The sequence below is a fragment of the Panulirus ornatus genome, chromosome 13, assembly GCF_036320965.1.
Source record: "Panulirus ornatus isolate Po-2019 chromosome 13, ASM3632096v1, whole genome shotgun sequence".
NCBI classification, from domain to species: domain Eukaryota; kingdom Metazoa; phylum Arthropoda; class Malacostraca; order Decapoda; family Palinuridae; genus Panulirus; species Panulirus ornatus.
The window spans coordinates 153,440-175,758 of NC_092236.1; the positions used below are offsets into that span (position 1 = coordinate 153,440).

The 22,319-nt window shown below is 41.9% G+C and overlaps 1 protein-coding gene across 1 annotated transcript in view; it reads left to right on the forward strand.

Annotated features, from left to right (window-relative positions):
• Positions 1–22,319, forward strand: part of Ziz (dedicator of cytokinesis protein Ziz) — a 526,511-nt gene that overhangs the window by 64,569 nt on the left and 439,623 nt on the right. The window lies entirely within an intron of this gene.

Here is a 22,319-nt window from a genome sequence, read left to right on the forward strand (position 1 = left end):
ATCCTCTTGGTCAATCTTTCCTCACTCATTCTCTCCATGTGCCAAAACCCTTTCAAAACACCCTCTTCTGCTCTCTCAACCACGCTCTTTTTATTTCCACACATCTCTCTTACCCTTACATTACTTACTCGATGAAACCACCTCACACCACATATTGTCCTCAAACATCTCATTTCCAGCACATCCACCCTCCTGCGCACAACTCTATCCATAGCCCACGCCTCGCAACCATACAACATTGTTGGAACCACTATTCCTTCAAACATACCCATTTTTGCTTTCCAAGATAATGTTCTCGACTTCCACACATTCTTCAAGGCTCCCAGGATTTTTGCCCCCTCCCCCACCCTATGATTCACTTCCGCTTCCATGGTTCTATCCGCTACCAGATCCACTCCCAGATATCTAAAACACTTTACTTTACTTCCAGTTTTTCTCCATTCAAACTTACCTCCCAATTGACTTGACCCTCAACCCTACTGTAGCTAATAACCTTGCTCTTATTCACATTTACTCTTAACTTTCTTCTTTCACACACTTTACCAAACTCAGTCACCAGCTTCTGCAGTTTCTTACATGAATCAGCCACCAGCGCTGTATCATCAGTGAACAACAACTGACTCACTTCCCAAGCTCTCTCATCCCCAACAGACTTCATGCTTGCCCCTCTTTCCAAAACTCTTGCATTCATCTCCCTAACAACCCCATCCATAAACAAATTAAACAACCATGGAGACATCATACACCCCTGTCGCAAACCTACATTCACTGACAACCAATTACTTTCCTCTCTTCCTACTTGTGCACATGCCGTACATCCTCGATGAAAACTTTTCACTGCTTCTAACAACTTGCCTCCCACGCCATATATTCTTAGTACCTTTCACAGAGCATCTTTATCAACTCTGTCATATGTCTTCTCCAGATTCATAAATGCTACATACAAATCCATTTGCTTTTCAAAGTATTTCTCACATACATTCTTCAAAGCAAACACCAGATCCACATGTCCCCTATCACTTCTGAAACCACACTGCTCTTCCCCAATCTGAAGCTCTGTACATGCCTTCACCCTCTCAATCAATACCCTCCCATATAATTTACCAGGAATACTCAACAAGCTTATACCTCTGTAATTTGAGCACTCACTCTTATCCCCTTTGCCTTTGTACAATGGCACTATGCAAGCATTCCGCCAATCCTCAGGCACCTCACCATGAATCATACATACATTAAATAACCTTACCAACCAGCCAACAAAACAGTCACCCCCTTTTTTAATAAATTCCACTGCAATACCATCCAAACCTGCTTCCTTGCCGGCTTTCATCTTCCGCAAAGCTTTTACTACCTCTTCTCTGTCTACCAAATCATTTTCCCTAACCCTCTAACTTTCCACACCACCTCGACCAAAACACCCTATATCTGCCACTCTATCATCAAACACATTCAACAAACCTTCAAAATACTCACTCCATCTCCTTCTCACATCACCAGTACTTGTTATCACCTCCCCATTAGCCCCCTTCACTGAAGTTCCCATTTGCTCCCTTGTCTTACGCACTTTATTTACCTCCTTCCAGAACATCTTTTTATTCTCCCTAAAATTTAATGATACTCTCTCACCCCAACTCTCATTTGCCCTCTTTTTCACCTCTTGCACCTTTCTCTTGACCTCCTGCCTCTTTCTTTTATACATCTCCCACTCATTTGCATTATTTCCCTGCAAAAATCGTCCAAATGCGTCTCTCTTCTCTTTCACTAATAATCATACTTCTTCATCCCACCACTCACTACCCTTTCTAATCAACCCCCCTCCCATGCTTCTCGTGCCACAAGCATCTTTTGCGCAAGCCATCACTGCTTCCCTAAATACATCCCATTCCTCCCCCACTCCCCTTACCTCCTTTGTTCTCACCTTTTTCCATTCTGTATTCAGTCTCTCCTGGTACTTCCTCACACAAGTCTCCTTCCCAAGCTCACTTACTCTCACCACCCTCTTCACCCCAACATTCTCTCTTCTTTTCTGAATACCCCTACAAATCTTCACCTTCGCCTCCATAAGATAATGATCAGACATCCCTCCAGTTGCACCTCTCAACACATTAACATCCAAAAGTCTCTCTTTCATGTGTCTATCAATTAACACGTAATCCAATAACACTCTCTGGCCATCTCTCCTACTTACATACGTTTTTTTTATTATTATTATGCTTTGTCGCTGTCTCCCGCGTTTGCAAGGTAGCGCAAGGAAACAGACGAAAGAAATGGCCAAACCCACCCCCATACACATGTATATACATACAAGTCCACACACGCAAATATACATACCCATACATCTCAATGTACACATATATATACACACACAGAGACACCTACATATATACACATGCACACATTTCATACTGTCTGCCTTTATTCATTCCCATCGCCACCTCGCCACACATGGAATAACATCCCCCTCTCCTTTTCGTGTGCGAGGTAGCGCTAGGAAAAGACAACAAAGGCCCCATTCGTTCACACTCAGTCTCTAGTTGTCATTCAATAATGCCCAAAACCACAGCTCCCTTTCCACAATCAGGCCCCACAGAACTGTCCATGGTTTACCCCAGACGCTTCACATGCCCTGATTCAATCCACTGACAGCACGTCAACCCCGGTATACCACATCGATCCAATTCACTCTATTCCTTGCCCGCCTTTCACCGTCCTGCATGTTCAGGCCCCGATCACTCAAAATCTTTTTCACTCCATCTTTCCACCTCCAATTTGGTCTCCCACTTCTCCTCATTCCCTCCACCTCCGACACATATATCCTCATCGTCAATCTTTCCTCACTCATTCTCTCCATGTGCCCAAACCATTTCAAAACACCCTCTTCTGCTCTCTCAACCACGCTCTTTTCATTTCCACACATCTCTCTTACCCTTACATTACTTATTCGATCAAACCACCTCACACCACATATTGTTCTCAAACATCTCATTTCCAGCACATCCATCCTCCTGCGCACAACTCTATCCATAGCCCACGCCTCGCAACCATACAACATTGTTGGAACCATTATTCCTTCAAACATAGCCATTTTTGCTTTCGGAGATGATGTTCTCAACTTCCACACATTCTTCAAGGCTCCCAGGATTTTCGCCCCCTCCCCCACCCTATGATTCACTTCCGCTTCCATGGTTCCATCCGCTGCCAGATCCACTCCCAGATAACTAAAACACTTTACTTCCTCCAGTTTTTCTCCATTCAAACTTCCTCCCAATTAACTTGACCCTCAACCCTACTGTACCTAATAACCTTGCTCTTATTCACATTTACTCTTAACTTTCTTCTTTCACACACTTTACCAAACTCAGTCACCAGCTTCTGCAGTTTCTCACATGAATCAGCCACCAGCGCTGTATCATCAGCGAAGAACAACTGACTCACTTACTTATGTATATTTCACTTTTTAAACCAGGTATTCCCAATTACCAGTCATTTTTCATCACATGAATCTACAAGCTCTTCACCATTTCCATTTACAACACTGAACACCCCATGTATACCAATTATTCCCTCAACTGCCACATTACTCACCTTTGCATTCAAATCACCCATCACTATGACCTGGTCTTGTGCATCAAAACCACTAACACACTCATTCAGCTGCTCCCAAAACACTTGCCTCTCATGATCTTTCTTCTCATGCCCAGGTGCATATGCACCAATAATCACCCATCTCTCTCCATCAACTTTCAGGTTTACCCATATTAATCTAGAATTTACTTTCTTACATCACATACTCCCACCACTCCTGTTTCAGGAGTAGTGCTACTCCTTCCCTTGCTCTTGTCCTCTCACTAACCCCTGACTTTACTCCCAAGACATTCCCAAACCACTCTTCCCCTTTACCCATGAGTTTCGTTTCACTCAGAGCCAAAACATCCAGGTTCCTTTCCTCAAACATACTACCTATCTCTCCTTTTTTCACATGTTGGTTACATCCACACACATTTAGACACCCCAATCTGAGGCTTCGAGGAGGATGAGCACTCCCTGCGTGACTGCTTCTTCTGTTTCCCATTTTTAGAAAGTTGAAATACAAGGAGGGGAGGATTTCTGGCCCCCCGTTCCTGTCCCCTCTAGTTGCCTTCTACGACACGTGAGGAATGTGTGGGAAGTATTCTTTCTCCCCTATCCCCATGGATAATATATATATATACCTCGCAAACGCGGGAGACAGTGACAAAGCAAATAAAAAAGATAAAAAATATATATATATCCCTGGGGATAGGGGATAAAGAATACTTCCCACGTATTCCTTGCGTGTCGTAGAAGGCGACTAAAAGGGAAGGGAGCAGGGGGCTGGAAATCCTCCCCTCTTGTTTTTTTTTTTTTTTTTTTTTTTTTTAATTTTCCAAAAGAAGGAACAGAGAAGTGGGCCAGGTGAGGATATTCCCTCAGAGGCCAAGTCCTCTGTTCTTAACGCTACCTTGCTAACACGGGAAATGGCGAATAGTTTGAAAAAAAAAATGTGTATATATATATATATATATATATATATATATATATATATATATATATATATATATATATATATTTTATATATATATATATATATATATATTTTTTTTTTGTCTCCCGCGTTTGCGAGGTAGCACAAGGAAACAGACGAAAGAAATGGCCCAACCCACCCCCATACACATGTATATACAGACGTCCACACACGCAAATATACATACCTACACAGCTTTCCATGGTTTACCCCAGACGCTTCACATGCCTTGATTCAATCCACTGACAGCACGTCAACCCCGGTATACCACATTGCTCCAATTCACTCTATTCCTTGCCCTCCTTTCACCCTCCTGCATGTTCAGGCCCCGATCACACAAAATCTTTTTCACTCCATCTTTCCACCTCCAATTTGGTCTCCCTCTTCTCGTTCCCTCCACCTCCGACACATATATCCTCTTGGTCAATCTTTCCTCACTCATTCTCTCCATGTGACCAAACCATTTCAAAACACCCTCTTCTGCTCTCTCAACCACGCTCTTTTTATCTCCACACCTCTCTCTTACCCTTACATTACTTACTCGATCAAACCACCTCACACCACACATTGTCCTCAAACATCTCATTTCCAGCACATCCATCCTCCTGCGCAAAACTCTATCCATAGTCCACGCCTCGCAACCATACAACATTGTTAGAACCACTATTCCTTCAAACATACCCATTTTTCTCCCACACAACTGTTCTGAACTTTCCATGTCTCTACTTAAGTTTATAATAACCCTCCTTGTGAGTTATCTCACAGTCATAGTCTAGTTTTATAGTTTCTCTATAAAAACTTGTATGTTGGCTTGCCTCAATAAGCATCTCCCTGAAATGCTTAACACCTACCTTATTTGGAGCTTAAACACCTCCACAGTCACTGTCTATTGTCTAATGTGTGTAACTTCCTGGGCAACCTTTTTCAAAGTTTTCTGAATCTTTAAAACTTTTTCTGGCTTAATTTTCCAAAAAGAATGAACATAAGAAATTAACAGGACTCTTGATTAGCTCGGCTGCAGTGGTAAACAGACGTTAGCACCTGTACTCTGCTAACACACCCCCCTGGTGGCAGAATACACAAACTAATAGGCCACAGATTCAAAACATGCCAGACCACAGAGCACACTGGATTAGAGACGTCCAACCGTACTTTTCACAAACAGCCCCTTCTATAGACCCAATTTCTGTTGCTGTTTGAATTCCTTTGTATTGGCTCTAGATAACTTTCGATAAATATGATAGTTAAACCAGCAGAAAAGAGAATTTTGGAATTAAGTGTAACCAATAGGTCTATGGCAATAAAAGAGTAGAAATTGGCAAAGTGGCAGGGGTAGGGGCAAATATTCTGTCCAGTTATATCTTATTATGTGAGGAATATTGTATCTACAAACAATGTTGATGTTACGATTATTCACGGTTTCATGTACTTTTCAGGCCCATACTGACTAATGGAGAAATATCTTAAGAAAAGGCTATCTCCTTAAGGGTCCTGAGAGTGGCAATGAAAGATATTTGGTAATTTCTCTCCTCCGAAGACATTCAAGCAGGAGGTTTGCTTGCCTCAGTATGTTTTAACGTTGTAAGTGCAAGATCATATATAATTTTTTCCACACTTATTCTTATATTCCCTCCCATTCATTAATTGAGGTACCCACCGAAGAAAAGAGAAAGTGCCGTGTTCCCTCCCTCCACTCTATAACGTCCACGAATAAGGAACTATCCTGCCCTGCTCCCAACCCCTTTTGGTGCTTCTGTGATGTGCAGGGAAACACCGGGCATTCTCCCATCTCCAGGGAATATATATGTTGTTATTCCATTTATTTATCTTTATTTATTTTATTTTATTTATTTATTTATATGTTATTTTGCTTGTCACTGTCTCCTGGCGTTTACGAGGTAACGCAAGGAGACAACGAAAGAAAATCGCCCAACCCAACTCCCCATACATATGTATATACATACACGTCCACACACGCAAATATACATACCTATACATCTCAATGTACACATATATATACCCAACAGACATATACAGAATACACATGTACATAATTCATACTGTCTGCCTTTATTTATCCCATCGGCCAAACTTCTCCACACATGAATAACAATCCCCCTTCCCCCCTCATGTTGTGCGAGTAGCGCTAGGAAAGAGACAACAAAGGCCCCATTCGTTCAAGCACTCAGTCTCTAGCTGGTCATGCAATTAAGCCCGAACCCAAAGCTCCCTTTCCACATCCAAGCCCCAAAGAAACTTTCCATGGTTTTACCCCCCCCGACACTTCACATGCCCGAATCAATTCCATTTGACAAGCACATCGACCCCGGTATACCATCATCGATCCAATTCACCTCTATTGTCCTTGCCCACCTTTACCTCCTCATGTTCCAGGGCCCCGATCACTCAAAAACTTTTTCACTCCCAACTTTCCACCTCCCCATTTTGGTCTCCCACTTCTCCTCGTTTTTCCCTCCACCTCCGACACATTATCCCTGGTCAATCTTATCCTCCTCTCATTCTCTCCAATGTTGCCAAAACCCTTTCAAAACACCCTCTTCTGCTCTCTCACCCAACGCTCTTTTTATTTCCACACAAGTCACTCTTACCCTTACATTACTTACTCGATGGAAACCCACCTCAAACCACAATTGTCCCAAAACATCTCATTCCAGCACATCCACCCTCCCCTGCGCACAACTCTATCCAAAGCCCACGGCCTCGCAACCATACAACATTGTTGGAACCACTATTTCTTCAAACATACCATTTTTTTGCTTTCCAAGATAATGTTCTCGACTTCCACACATTTTTCAAGGCTCCCAAGGATTTTTTTATGCCCCTATCACCCCCACCCTAGATTCACTTCCGCTTCCATGATTCTATCCGCTACCAGATCCACTCCTCCATATATCTAAAACACGTTACTTTACTTCCATTTTTCTCCCCTTCTCCATTCAAACTTACCTCCCAATTGACTTGACCGCTCACCCTACTGTAGCTAATAACATTGCTCTTATTAACATTTTACTCTTAACTTTCCTTCTTACACACACTTTACCAAACTCAGTCACCAGCTTCTGCAGTTTCTTACATAATCAGCCACCAGCGCTGTAATCATCAGTGAACAACAACTGACTCACTTCCAATCTTCTCATCCCCAACAGACTTCATGCTTGCCCACCTCTTTTCCAAAACTCTAGCATTCATCTCCCTAGACAACCCCATCCATAAACAAATTAAACAACCTTGGAGACAATCATACACCCTGTCGCAAACCTACATGCACTGACAACCAATTACTTTCCCCTCTTCCTTCTTGGCACATGCCGTACATCCTCGATAAAAACTTTTCTCACTGCTTCTAACAACATTGCTCCCACGGCCAATATATTCTTAAGTACCTTTCACAAGCATCTTTATCACTCTGTCATATGTCTCGTTCTCCAATTCAGAAATGCTACCATACAAATCCATTTGCTTGTTCAAAGTATTTCTCACATACATTCTTCAAAGCAAACACCAGATCCACAGTCCCCTATCACTTCTGAAACCCACTGCACTTCCCCCAAGTCTGAAGCTCCTGTACATGCCTTCACCTTCCCTCTCCAATCAAAATACCCTCCCATATAATTTACCAGGAAATACTCAACAAGCTTATACCTCTGAATTTTGAGCACTCACTAGGAACACTTATCCCCTTTGCCTTTGTACAATGGCACTAATGCAAGCATTCCCCAATCCTCAGCACCGCACCATGAACATACATACATCAAATAACCTTACCACCAGGCCAACCAAAACAGTCACCCCCCTTTTTTAATAAATTTCCACTGCAATACCATCCAAAACCTGCTTCCTTGTCGGCTTTCATCTTCCAGCAAGCTTTACTCCTCATCTCTGTCTAACCAAATCATTTTCCTAACCGCTCTATAACTTCACACCACCTCGAACCAAACACCCCTATAAGATCTGCCACTCTATCATCAAACACATTCACAAAACCTTCAAAATATCACTCCATCTACCTTTCCACATCACCATTACTTGTTATCACTCCCCATTACCCCCTTCACCTGATGTTCCCCCACTTGCTCCCCTTGTCCTTATTACGCACTTTATTTACCTCCTTCCAGAACATCTTTTTATTCTCCCTAAAATTTAATGATACTCCTCTCACCCAACTCAATTTGGCCTCTTTTTCACCCTTGGCAACTTTCTCTTGACCTCCTGCCCTATTTCTTTTAATACATCTCACCCACTCATTTGCATTATTTTCCTTCGCTGCAGAAATCGTCCAAATTCGTCTCCTTCTCTTTCACTAATAATCATAAACTTCTTCATCCACCATTTTCCCTACCCTTTTCTAAATCAACCCCCCTCCATGCTTCTCGTGCCACAAGCATCTTTTTTGCGCAAGCATCACTGCTTCCCTAAATACATTATAATTTTATATCAAAAAATAAATAAAAAAAAATCAATTTTCCTATATTTCAATAAGTTATTTAATTATCGAAATACATAAATACATATAAATACAATATGATAAATATAGAATATACATTTAACATTTATATCATTTATTCATAATTATAAATTTAATTATATATTCAAACAAAATTTAAAAAATATAAATTTAATATATTTGTAAAGTGAATATATTAAACAATAACTTACATTTATATTATCTTTTATGAAATCATTAAAATTAACATATCAAAAACAATATCCAAATAATATACATTTATTATATATAATATAATTATTATTATAATTAAATACACAAATACAAATATGATATAATATACATACAATATAAATAAATCATAAAATATAATAATAGCAATATTTAAAATTTAGGAGATGAAAACAATATTATATAAAATTAATTTATATAATTACAATCAAGTATAATTAAAATTTATCAAATATAATTTACATTATATATTATTTTATACATATATTTTAAAAAATTATATAATTATAACATGAATTAAAATTATCTATCCATACTCCTCCCCTACTCCCCTTACGTCCTTTGTTCTCAACCTTTTTCCTTCTGTATTCCGTTCTCATTCCTGGTACTAACTTAATCCCTCACACATCTCCTTCCCAATCTCACTTACCTCCACCACCCTCCTTTTCACCCCAACATTCCATCTTCTTTATCTGAATAACCCCTACAAATCTTCACCTTCGCCTCCATAAGATAATGATCAGACATCCCTCCAGTTGCACCCTCAACACATTAACATCCAAAAGTCCTCTCCATTCATGTGTCTATCAATTAACAACACGTAATCATAACACTCTCCTGGCCATCTCTCCTACCTTACATACGTTTTTATTATTATTATATGCTTTGTCGCAGTCTCCCCGTTGCAGTCGCGCAAGGAATACAACGAAAGAAATGGGCCAATACCCACCCCCCATTACACATGAATAAACAAATTACAAGTTCCCACACACGCAAATATACATACCATACATCTCATGTCCACATATATAAACACACACAGAGACACCTACATATATACACATGCCCCACATTTCATACTGTCTGCCTTTATTCATACCCATACGCCACCCTATCGCCACAACATGGAATAACATCCCCCCCCCCCCTCTCCTTTTCCGTGTGTCGAGTAAGCGCAAGGAAAAAGACAACAAAGGCCCCATTCGTCACAACCGTCCTAGTTTGTCATTCAATAATGCCCAAAACCACAAGCTCCCTTACCACAATCCAGGCCCCACAGAACGGTCCATGTTTTACCCCCAGAGACGCATTCACATGCCCTGATTTCCAATCCACTACAGCACTCAACCCCGGTATACCACAATCGATCCAATTCACTCTAATCCTTGTCTGGATTTGGCCTTTTGGTGTGCTTTGTGGTGAGTGTGTGGGGTGGTTCCTTGTGGTGGGGTTGTGGTTGCTTGTTTGTGTGTGGGGTATGGGTGGGGCTTGGGGTGTCTTGGTCCTCTTGTGTGTCCTTTGGTGGTGTTGGGTTGAGGCCTTTGGGTGTTCCTTATATGGGGTGGGGGGGTTGTGTGGTGATGGATGTTGGGGGTGTGTTGGGCGTCCTTTCTTTGGATGGTGTCTTTGTGATTTTGGGTGTTGGGTGGGCCTTGTGTTCCTTGGTGGTGTGTGCTCGTGGCCCGCCGCCCCCCCCCCCCCCCCAATTTCACCGTCCTGCATGTTCATAGCCCCGATCACTCAAAATCTTTTTCATCTCCATCTTCCACCTCCAATTTTGGTCCCACTTCCTCCTCAGTTCCCATCCACCTCCGACACATATATCCTCATCGTCACTACTTATCCTCCTCATTCTCTCCATGTCACAAACCATTCAAAAACACAACCCTTCTTTCTGCTCTCTCACCACGCTCTTTTCATTTCCACCACATCGCTCCTTACCCTTACTTACTATTCGATCCAAACCACCTCACACGCCACAATATTGTTCTCAAACATCCATTTCCACACATTCCATCCTCCTGCGCAAAACTCTATCCATAGTCCACTGCCATCGCAACCATACAACATTGTTAAACCACTATTCCTTCAAACATACCCATTTATTTTGCTTTCCAGATAAATGGTTCTCTACTTCCACGCATTCTTCAAGCTCCCAGAATTTTCGCCCCCTCCCCCCCCCCCCCCAAACCCTAAATGATCCACTTCCGCTTCCATGGTTTCCATCCCCGCTGCCAAGAACCACTTCCATATATCTAAAACACTTCATATATATATATATATATATATTTTTTTTTTTTTATTATACTTTGTCGCTGTATGTATGTATGTATGTATGTAATATTTATGGATCTGGAGAAGGCATATGATAGAGTTGATAGAGATGCTCTGTGGAAGGTATTAAGAATATATGGTGTGGGAGGCAAGTTGTTAGAAGCAGTGAAAAGTTTTTATCGAGGATGTAAGGCATGTGTACGTGTAGGAAGAGAGGAAAGTGATTGGTTCTCAGTGAATGTAGGTTTGTGGCAGGGGTGTGTGATGTCTCCATGGTTGTTTAATTTGTTTATGGATGGGGTTGTTAGGGAGGTGAATGCAAGAGTTTTGGAAAGAGGGGCGAGTATGAAGTCTGTTGGGGATGAGAGAGCTTTGGAAGTGAGTCAGTTGTTGTTCGCTGATGATACAGCGCTGGTGGCTGATTCATGTGAGAAACTGCAGAAGCTGGTGACTGAGTTTGGTAAAGTGTGTGAAAGAAGAAAGTTAAGAGTAAATGTGAATAAGAGCAAGGTTATTAGGTACATTAGGGTTGAGGGTCAAGTCAATTGGGAGGTAAGTTTGAATGGAGAAAAACTGGAGGAAGTAAAGTGTTTTAGATATCTGGGAGTGGATCTGGCAGCAGATGGAACCATGGAAGCGGAAGTGGATCATAGGGTGGGGGAGGGGGCGAAGATCCTGGGAGCCTTGACGAATGTGTGGAAGTCAAGAACATTATCTCGGAAAGCAAAAATGGGTATGTTTGAAGGAATAGTGGTTCCAACAATGTTGTATGGTTGCGAGGCGTGGGCTATGGATAGAGTTGTGCGCACGAGGATGGATGTGCTGGAAATGAGATGTTTGAGGACAATGTGTGGTGTGAGGCGGTTTGATCGAGTAAGTAACGTAAGGGTAAGAGAGATGTGTGGAAATAAAAAGAGCGTGGTTGAGAGAGCAGAAGAGGGTGTTTTGAAATGGTTTGGGCACATGGAGAAAATGAGTGAGGAAAGATTGACCAAGAGGATATATGTGTCAGAGGTGGAGGGAACGAGGAGAAGTGGGAGACCAAATTTTAGGTGGAAAGATGGAGTGAAAAAGATTTTGTGTGATCGGGGCCTGAACATGCAGGAGGGTGAAAGGCGGGCAAGGAATAGAGTGAATTGGATCGATGTGGTATACCGAGGTTGACGTGCTGTCAGTGGATTGAATCAGGGCATGTGAAGCGTCTGGAGTAAACCATGGAAAGCTGTGTAGGTATGTATATTTGCGTGTGTGGACATATGTATATACATGTGTATGGGGGTGGGTTGGGCCATTTCTTTCGTCTGTTTCCTTGCGCTAGCTCGCAAACGTGAGAGACAACGACAAAGAAAAAAAAAAAATATATGTATATATATATATATATATATATATATATTTTTTTTTTTTTTTTTTTTTTTTTCATAGTTTGTCGGTGTCTCCCGCGTTTGCGGGGTGGCGCAAGGAAACAGACGAAAGAAATGGCCCCCCCCCCCATACACATGTACATACGTCCACACACGCAAATATACATACCTACACAGCCTTCCATGGTTTACCCCAGACGCTTCACATGCCTTGATTCAATCCACTGACAGCACGTCAACCCCTGTATACCACATCGCTCCAATTCACTCTATTCCTTGCCCTCCTTTCACCCTCCTGCATGTTCAGGCCCCGATCACACAAAATCTTTTTCACTCCATCTTTCCACCTCCAATTTGGTCTCCCTCTTCTCCTCGTTCCCTCCACCTCCGACACATATATCCTCTTGGTCAATCTTTCCTCACTCATTCTCTCCATGTGCCCAAACCATTTCAAAACACCTTCTTCTGCTCTCTCAACCACGCTCTTTTTATTTCCACACATCTCTCTTACCCTTACGTTACTTACTCGATCAAACCACCTCACACCACACATTGTCCTCAAACATCTCATTTCCAGGACATCCATCCTCCTGCGCACATCTCTATCCATAGCCCACGCCTCGCAACCATACAACATTGTTGGAACCACTATTCCTTCAAACATACCCATTTTTGCTTTCCGAGATAATGTTCTCGACTTCCACACATTTTTCAAGGCTCCCAAAATTTTCGCCCCCTCCCCCACCCTATGATCCACTTCCGCTTCCATGGTTCCATCCGCTGACAGATCCACTCCCAGATATCTAAAACACTTCACTTCCTCCAGTTTTTCTCCATTCAAACTCACCTCCCAATTGACTTGACCCTCACCCCTACTGTACCTAATAACCTTGCTCTTATTCACATTTACTCTTAACTTTCTTCTTCCACACACTTTACCAAACTCAGTCACCAGCTTCTGCAGTTTCTCACATGAATCAGCCACCAGCGCTGTATCATCAGCGAACAACAATAATATATATATATATTATACATTATATATATATGCACTATACATGACAGCTAGAGACTGAGTGTGAACGAATGTGGCCTTTCTTGTTTTTTCCTACCAGTACCTCGGGCACATGCGGGGGGAGGGGGTTGTTATTTCATGTGTGGCGGCGTGGTGATGAGAATGAATAAAGGCAGACAGTATGAATTATGTACGTGTGTATGCATGTGTATGTCTGTGTGAGTATATCTATGTATACGTTGAGATCTATAGGTATGTATATTTGCGTGTGTGGATGTGTATGTATATATATGTGTATGTGGGTGGGTTGGGCCTTTCTTTCGTCTGTTTTTCTTGCGCTACCTCGCGAACGCGGGAGACAGCGACAAAGTAAAATAAATAAATACAATATATGATAGAGTTGATAGAGATGCTCTGTGGAAGGTATTAAGAATATATGGTGTGGGAGGAAAGTTGTTAGAAGCAGTGAAAAGTTTTTATCGAGGATGTAAGGCATGTGTACGTGTAGGAAGAGAGGAAAGTGATTGGTTCTCAGTGAATGTAGGTTTGCGGCAGGGGTGTGTGATGTCTCCATGGTTGTTTAATTTGTTTATGGATGGGGTTGTTAGGGAGGTAAATGCAAGAGTTTTGGAAAGAGGGGCAAGTATGAAGTCTGTTGGGGATGAGAGAGCTTGGGAAGTGAGTCTGTTGTTGTTCGCTGATGATACAGCGCTGGTGGCTGATTCATGTGAGAAACTGCAGAAGCTGGTGACTGAGTTTGGTAAAGTGTGTGGAAGAAGAAAGTTAAGAGTAAATGTGAATAAGAGCAAGGTTATTAGGTACAGTAGGGTTGAGGGTCAAGTCAATTGGGAGGTGAGTTTGAATGGAGAAAAACTGGAGGAAGTAAAGTGTTTTAGATATCTGGGAGTGGATCTGGCAGCGGATGGAACCATGGAAGCGGAAGTGGATCATAGGGTGGGGGAGGGGGCGAAAATTCTGGGGGCCTTGAAGAATGTGTGGAAGTCGAGAACATTATCTCGGAAAGCAAAAATGGGTATGTTTGAAGGAATAGTGGCTCCAACAATGTTGTATGGTTGCGAGGCGTGGGCTATGGATAGAGTTGTGCGCAGGAGGATGGATGTGCTGGAAATGAGATGTTTGAGGACAATGTGTGGTGTGAGGTGGTTTGATCGAGTGAGTAACATAAGGGTAAGAGAGATGTGTGGAAATAAAAAGAGCGTGGTTGAGAGAGCAGAAGAGGGTGTTTTGAAGTGGTTTGGGCACATGGAGAGAATGAGTGAGGAAAGATTGACCAAGAGGATATATGTGTCGGAGGTGGAGGGAACGAGGAGAAGAGGGAGACCAAATTGGAGGTGGAAAGATGGAGTGAAAAAGATTTTGTGTGATCGGGGCCTGAACATGCAGGAGGGTGAAAGGAGGGCAAGGAATAGAGTGAATTGGAGCGATGTGGTCTACCGGCGTTGACGTGCTGTCAGTGGATTGAATCAAGGCATGTGAAGCGTCTGGGGTAAACCATGGAAAGCTGTGTAGGTATGTATATTTACGTGTGTGGACGTATGTATATACATGTGTATGGGGGGGGTTGGGCCATTTCTTTCGTCTGTTTCCTTGCGCTACCTCGCAAACGCGGGAGACAGCGACAAAGTATAATAAAAAAAAATAAAATATATATATATATATATATATATATATATATATATATATATATATATATATATATATATATATATATTTTAGGGGAGCAAGAATACTTCCCACGTATTCCCTGCGTGTCGTAGAAGGCGACTAAAAGGGGAGGGAGCGGGGGGCTGGAAATCCTCCCCTCTCGTTTTTTTTTTTTTTTTTTTAATTTTCCAAAAGAAGGAACAGAGAATTGGGCCAGGTGACGGTAGTCCCTCAAAGGCTCAGTCCTCTGTTCTTAACGCTACCTCGCTAATGCGGGAAATGGCGAATAGTTTGAAAAAAGAAAAATAAGATTTTGTGTGATCGGGGGCCCGAACTGCAAGGGGGAAAGGGGGGCAAGGAATAAGTGAATTGAGCGAGGGTATACTGGGGGGTTACGTGCTGTCAGTGGGGTTTTAAACAAGCATGTGAACATCTGGGGGAAACCATGGAAAGTTGTGTAGGGATGTATAATTTTCGGGGTGGAAAGTATTATATACAGGATGGGGGTGGGTTTTGGGGCCTTTCTTTCGTCTGTTTCCTTTCGCTACCTCCAAACGCGGGAGACAGCGACAAAGTAAAAAAAAAAAAAAAAATATATAAAAATGACAACATCAATTTTGGGAAGACATGTTTTTTCGAAGTGGAGAGGGTGGGGGATCAGGTGTTTTGCTTTTAAGAATGTATGTGAGAAATACTTAAAAAACAAAGGGGTTTTTTATGTACATTTAGGACGGAGAAGGCAATATAAAAATTTATAGAGACTCCCGGTAAAGGGATAAAATTATGGTGTGGGAGGGGAAAAAATTTTAGAAGCGTGAAAAGTTTTTATCGAGGAAGTAAGGCTGTGTCGTGGAAAAGAGAAATGATTGGGCTCAGTGAATTTGGTTTGTGGCAGGGTGGTGATGTCTCCATGGTTTTTTTAATTTTTTATGGGGTGGGGTTTAGGAGGTAAATGCAAGAGTTTGGGGAAAAGGGGGAAAATATGAAACGTTGGGGGGAGAAGCTTGGGGAAAGGGGTCGTTGTTTTTCGTTTATATACGCGCTGGTGGCTGATTCATGTGAAAACTCAGAACTGGTGACTGGTTTGTAAAGTGGGGGGAAGAAAGTTAAGAGTAAATTGAAAAGACAAGGTTATTAGGACGTAGGGTTTGAGGCCCAAATCAATTGGGGGGTGATTTGAATGGAGAAAAAATGAGGAATAATGTTTTTGATTCTGGGGGTGGGTCGGCAGCGGATGGAAACCCGGGAACGGGAAATGGACATAGGGGGGGGAGGGGGCGAAAATTTGGGGGGGTTGAAGAATAGGGGAAATCGAGAACATTATCTCGAAAGCAAAAATGGGAAAAAAAAAGGGTATGTTTGAAGGAATAGGGGTTCCCAAACAAGTTGAAATGGTTGCAGCGGGGGCTAGGGATAGAGTTGTGGAGGAGGAGGAAAGTCGGAAATGAGATTTTTGAGGACAATGTGGGGTGTGGGGGTGGTTTGATCGAGTGAGTAAACGTAAGGGAAGAGATGGTGGAAAAAAAAGAGCTTTGAGAGAGCAGAAGGGGGGTTTTTTTAAGTGGTTTGGGCACATGGAGGGATGAGTGGGGAAAAGATGAAAAAGGGAATATGTTTTGGAGGGGGGGAAAACAAGGGAAAGGAGCCCAAAATTTGGAGGTGGAAAGATGGTGAAAAAGTTTTTGTGTGATCGGGGCCTGAAATCAGAGGGTGGGGAAAAAAGGGAAGGAATAGATGAATTGGGGATGGGGGGTTTGGGGTCGTGCTGTCAGTGGATTTAATCAGGATGTTTAAGCGCTGGGAAACCATGGAAAGCTGTGAGGTATGTTATTTGCGTTTTGAAAATGTTTAAGGTTTGGGGGGGTTGGGGTTTCTTTTGCTTTCCTGGGCCCCGAAACGCAAAAAAATAAAAAAAAAAAAAAAATTTCCCTGGAAAAGGGGAGAAGAAAACCCCCCGGGGGGGGCTAAACGATAAAGGGTGGGGGACTGGAAATTTTTTTTTTTTTTTTTTTTTAAAATTTTAAAAAAAGCAGGGGGGCCAGGTGGAAATTTACAAAAGGGTTTTTTTAAATTTTTAAAAAATTTAAAAAAGGGGAATTTTAAAAAAAGGGAAAAAATAATTTAAAAAATTTTTTAATATTAAAATATTTTTTAAAAAAATTTTTTAAAATTTAAATTTTTTTTTTTTTTTTTTTTTAAAATTTTTTTTGTTAGTTTTTGTTGTTTTTATTTTATTTTAATTTTTTTTATTTTTTTAAAATTTTAATATTTAAAAAAAATATTGGGGGGGGGGAAAAGAAACTTAGAATTTTTTCGCTTTGAAAAAAAGGGGGGGGAGGGGGGCCAGAAACCCCCCCTTGGATTTTTTAAAAATTTTAAAAAGGGGAAAAAAGGGGTAGGGGGGTTACCCTTAAGGTCAAAATTTTGGGGGAAGGGAAAAGAAAAAAGTTGAAAAAGGAAGTGGAATTGGAGGAAAAGGGTGGTTTTTTTTAAAAAAAAGGGGGGAAAGGGGAAAGGGTTTTTGGGGTGTTGGGATAAATAGGGGGGGGGAAAAGGGAAAGGAAGGGGAAGGGGAAAAAGGGTTTCCAACGAGTTGTGGGGGGTGGAAAAAAGAAGAAAATTTCCGAAAAAGGTAAAAAGAAAGTTGGGAGAGAGATGGGTGATTTTTGGGCTAGCCCCGGGGGCATGAGAAAAAGATCATGAGAGGCAAGTGTTTTGGGAGGTGTTGGGTTTTGAGCCGAGACTGGGTTATAGTGATGGGGGATTTGAATGCAAAGGTGAGTAAGTGGCAGTTGGGGGAAAAAATTGGTATACATGGGGTTTTTTTTCGTGTTGTAAATGGAAAGTGAGACTTGTAGATTTATGTGCTAAAAAAGGACGGGTGAGGGGGAAACCCGGGTTTAAAAAGCGAATATAAAAAAATAAAAACGTTGAAAGTAGGAGAGTGGCCAGAGAGGTTATTGATTACATTTTTAAAATTTGAAGGCGCGCAAAAAGAGAGACTTTTGGATGTTAAGTGCTAAAGGGGTGAATATCTGTCATTATCTTGTGGGGGCAAAAGGGAAGATTTGTATGGGTTTTCAAAAAAGAAGTAAATTTTGGGGGGTGAAGAGAGTGGTGGAGAAGTGAGTTTTGGGAAGGAGCTTGTGTGAGGAAGTACCAGGGAGACTGAGACAGAAGGAAAAAAAGGTGAGAACAATGGAAGAAAAGGGGATGGGGGGGAGGAAATGGGATGTTTTTAGGGAATCAGTGATGGATTCGCAAAAAGATGTTGTGGCAGAGAAGATTGGGGGGTGGGTTATTAAAAAGGGAGTGAGTGGTGGGATGAAAAAGTAAGATTTTTATGAAAAGAGAAGGAGAGGCTTTTTGGACGTTTTTTTGCGGGGAAAAAAATGCAATTGGTGGGAATTGTAAAAAAAAAAAGAGACAGGGGGTAAAGAAAAAGGGGCAAGGGGTAAAAAGAGGGCAAATGAGAGTTGGAGTGAAGGGGTATCATTGGATTTTAGGGAGTTTAAAAAAAGATTTTCTGGAAGGAGGAAATAAATGCGTAAGACAAGGGAGCAAAGGGGAAATTCATAAAGGGGCGCAAAGGGAGGGAAAAAAGTTGGTGATTTGGGGAAGGGAGATGGATGGTTTTAAGGGTTTTTTTGAATGTGTTTGATGATAGAGTGGCAGATATAGGGTGTTTTTGTGAGGTGGTGTGCAAGTGAGAGGGTTAGGGAAAATATTTGGAAAAAAAGGGGGAAAAGTAAAAGTTTTGGGGAAGATAAAAGCTGTCAAGGCAGCAGGTTTGGATGGTATTGTAGGGGGAATTTTTAAAAAAGGGGGGTGACTTATTATTGCGGTTGGTAATTTTATTTAAGTATGTAGACTCATGGTGAGGTGCCTGAGGATTGGCGGAATGCATGCATAGTGCCATTTTAAAAGGGAAAGGGATAAAGTGAGTGCTCAAATTTAAAAAGGATAAAATTTGTTGAGTATTCCCTTAAATTTTTGGGGAAAGGGATTGAAATTTAGAGGGTAAGGGTGTACAGAGCATCAGATTGGGGAAGGCAGGTGGGGTTTTAGAAGGGTAGAGGGTTGTGGATCAGGTTTTGCTTTGGAAAAAAATTTTGTGAGAAATACTTGAAAAGCAAATGGAATTTTTATGTGGCATTTATGGATCGGAGAAGGCAATGACGATTGATAAGATTCCTTGGAAGGTATTTAAAAATATTGGTGTGGGAGGCAAGTTGGAAAAGCGGAAAGTTTTTTTTCGAGGATGTAAGTCATTTGTACGTTTTAGGAAGAGAGGAAAGGGATTGGTTCCAGTGAAAGTAGGTTGCGGCGGGGGTGTATTCCCATGGTTTTTTTAATTTGTTTTGGATGGGGTTTTTAGGGGGGGAATGCAAGAGTTTTGGAAAGAGGGGGAAGTATGAAGTCTATTGGGAGAGAGAGCTTGGGAAGTGAGTCAATGTTGTTCGCTGATGAACGCGGGTGCTGATTCAGTGAGAAACGCGAAGCTGGGGGCTGAGTTTGGGGAAAGGTGTGAAAGAAAAAAAAAAGAGTAAATGGAATAAAGCAAGTTATTAGTTCATAGTGTTGAGGGTCAAGCAGTTGGGGGGTAAGTAGAATGGAGAAAAGTTGGAGGAAGTAAAGGGGTTTTTAATATCTGGGAGTGGATTGGGGCCGGGTGGAACCCGGAAGCGGAAGTGAATCTAGGGGGGGAGGGGGGGAAAATTTGGGAGCCTTGAAAAGTGTGGAAGTCGAGAACATTTCTCGGAAACAAAAATGGTAGTTTGAAGGAATAGTGGTTCCAACAATTTGTAGGTTTTCGAGGCGTGGGGGTATGGATAAGTTTGGGGCAGGAGGAGGGGTGTGCGGAAATAAAAATGTTTGAGGACAAAATGTGGTGTAGGTGGTTTGACGGGGAAAAATGTAAGGGAAGAAATGTGGGAAAAAAAAAAAGAGCGTGGGTTTAGAGAGCAAAAAAGGGGGTTTTTAAATGGTTTGGGACATGGAGAGAATGATGAGGAAAGATTGACCAAGAGGATATATGGTCGGAGGTGGGGGGAACGAGGAGAAGAGGGAGACCAAAATGGAGGTGGACAAGAAAGGAGTAGAAAAAAGATTTTTGTTTGATCGGTTGCTGAACATGCAGGAGGGAGAAAGGAGGGCAAGGAATAGGATGAAATTGGAGCGATGTGGTCTCCCGGCGTTGACGTCTGTCCAGTGGATTGAATCAAGGCATGTTGAAGCGGCTGGGGTAAACCATTGAAAGTCTGTGAAGGTAATATAGTTTACGTGTGTGGACGTAATGTTAAAAAAAAACCCCCAATGGGGAATTTATTGTATGGGGGGGGTGCCATTTCTATCGCCAGTTTCCTTGCGCTACCTCGCAACGCGGAGACAGCGACAAAGTAAATAAAAAAAAATAAAAGAAAATATATAAATAAATATATATAAATATATAATATATAAATAAAAATATATATATAGTATATATATAATAATTTTAGGAGCAGAGAATACTTCCCGCACGAATTCCCTGCTGCGTAGAAGGCGACTAAAGGGAGGGATCGGGGGGCTGAAATCCTCCCCTCTCGATTTTTTTTTTTTTTTTTATATAATTATTCCAAAAGAAGAACAGAGAATTGGGCCAGGTTGAGAACGGTAGTCCCCAAAGGCTCATCTCTGTTTCTTAACGCTAACCTCGCAAAAGCTGGAAATGGGGAAAAGTTTTGAATAGAAAGAAAGATATAGATTTTGTTGTGATCGGGGCCTGAACATGCAGGAGGGTGAAAGGAGGGCAAGGAATAGGAGAGGAATTGGAGCGATGTGGAATACTGGGGTTGACTTAGCTGACAGTAGGATTGAATCAAGGCATGTGAAGCAACTGGGGGTAAAACCAAGGGAAATTGTGTATGTATGTATATTATGCGTGTGTGGACGTATGTATATCCATGAGTATGGGGGTGTGTAGGGCCTTTCTTTCGTCTGTTTCCTATGCCTACCTCGCAAACCGGAGACAGTCGACAAAGAATAAAAAAAAAAAAAAAAATAAATAAATGTACACGAGCATCAGATTTGGGAAGAGCAGTGTTAGTTTCAGCAGTGGAATGAGGGATTAGTGGATCAGGTGTTTGCTTAGAAGGAATGTATGTGAGAAATACTTAGAAAAGCCCAAATGATATTTGTATGTAGCATTTATGGATCTGGAGGAAGGCATATGATAGAGTTGATAGAGATGCTCTGTGTAAGGTAAATTATAAATTACAATGTTTAAATTGGTGGGGGGGGGGGGGGGGTGGGAGGAAAGTTGTTAGAAGCAGTGAAAAGTTTTTATCGAGGATGTAAGGCATGTGTACGTGTAGGAAGAGAGGAGAGTGACTGGTTCTCGGTGAATGTAGGTTTGCGGCAGGGGTGTGTGATGTCTCCATGGTTGTTTAATTTGTTTATGGATGGGGTTGTTAGGGAGGTAAATGCAAGAGTTTTGGAAAGAGGTGCAAGTATGAAGTCTGTTGGAGATGAGAGAGCTTGGGAAGTGAGTCAGTTGTTGTTCGCTGATGATACAGCGCTGGTGGCTGATTCATGTGAGAAACTGCAGAAGCTGGTGACTGAGTTTGGTAAAGTGTGTGGAAGAAGAAAGTTAAGAGTAAATGTGAATAAGAGCAAGGTTATTAGGTACAGTAGGGTTGAGGGTCAAGTCAATTGGGAGGTGAGTTTGAATGGAGAAAAACTGGAGGAAGTGAAGTGTTTTAGATATCTGGGAGTGGATCTGGCAGCGGATGGAACCATGGAAGCGGAAGTGGATCATAGGGTGGGGGAGGGGGCGAAAATTCTGGGAGCTTTGAAGAATGTGTGGAAGTCGAGAACATTATCTCGGAAAGCAAAAATGGGTATGTTTGAAGGAATAGTGGTTCCAACAATGTTGTATGGTTGCGAGGCGTGGGCTATGGATAGAGTTGTGCGCAGGAGGATGGATGTGCTGGAAATGAGATGTTTGAG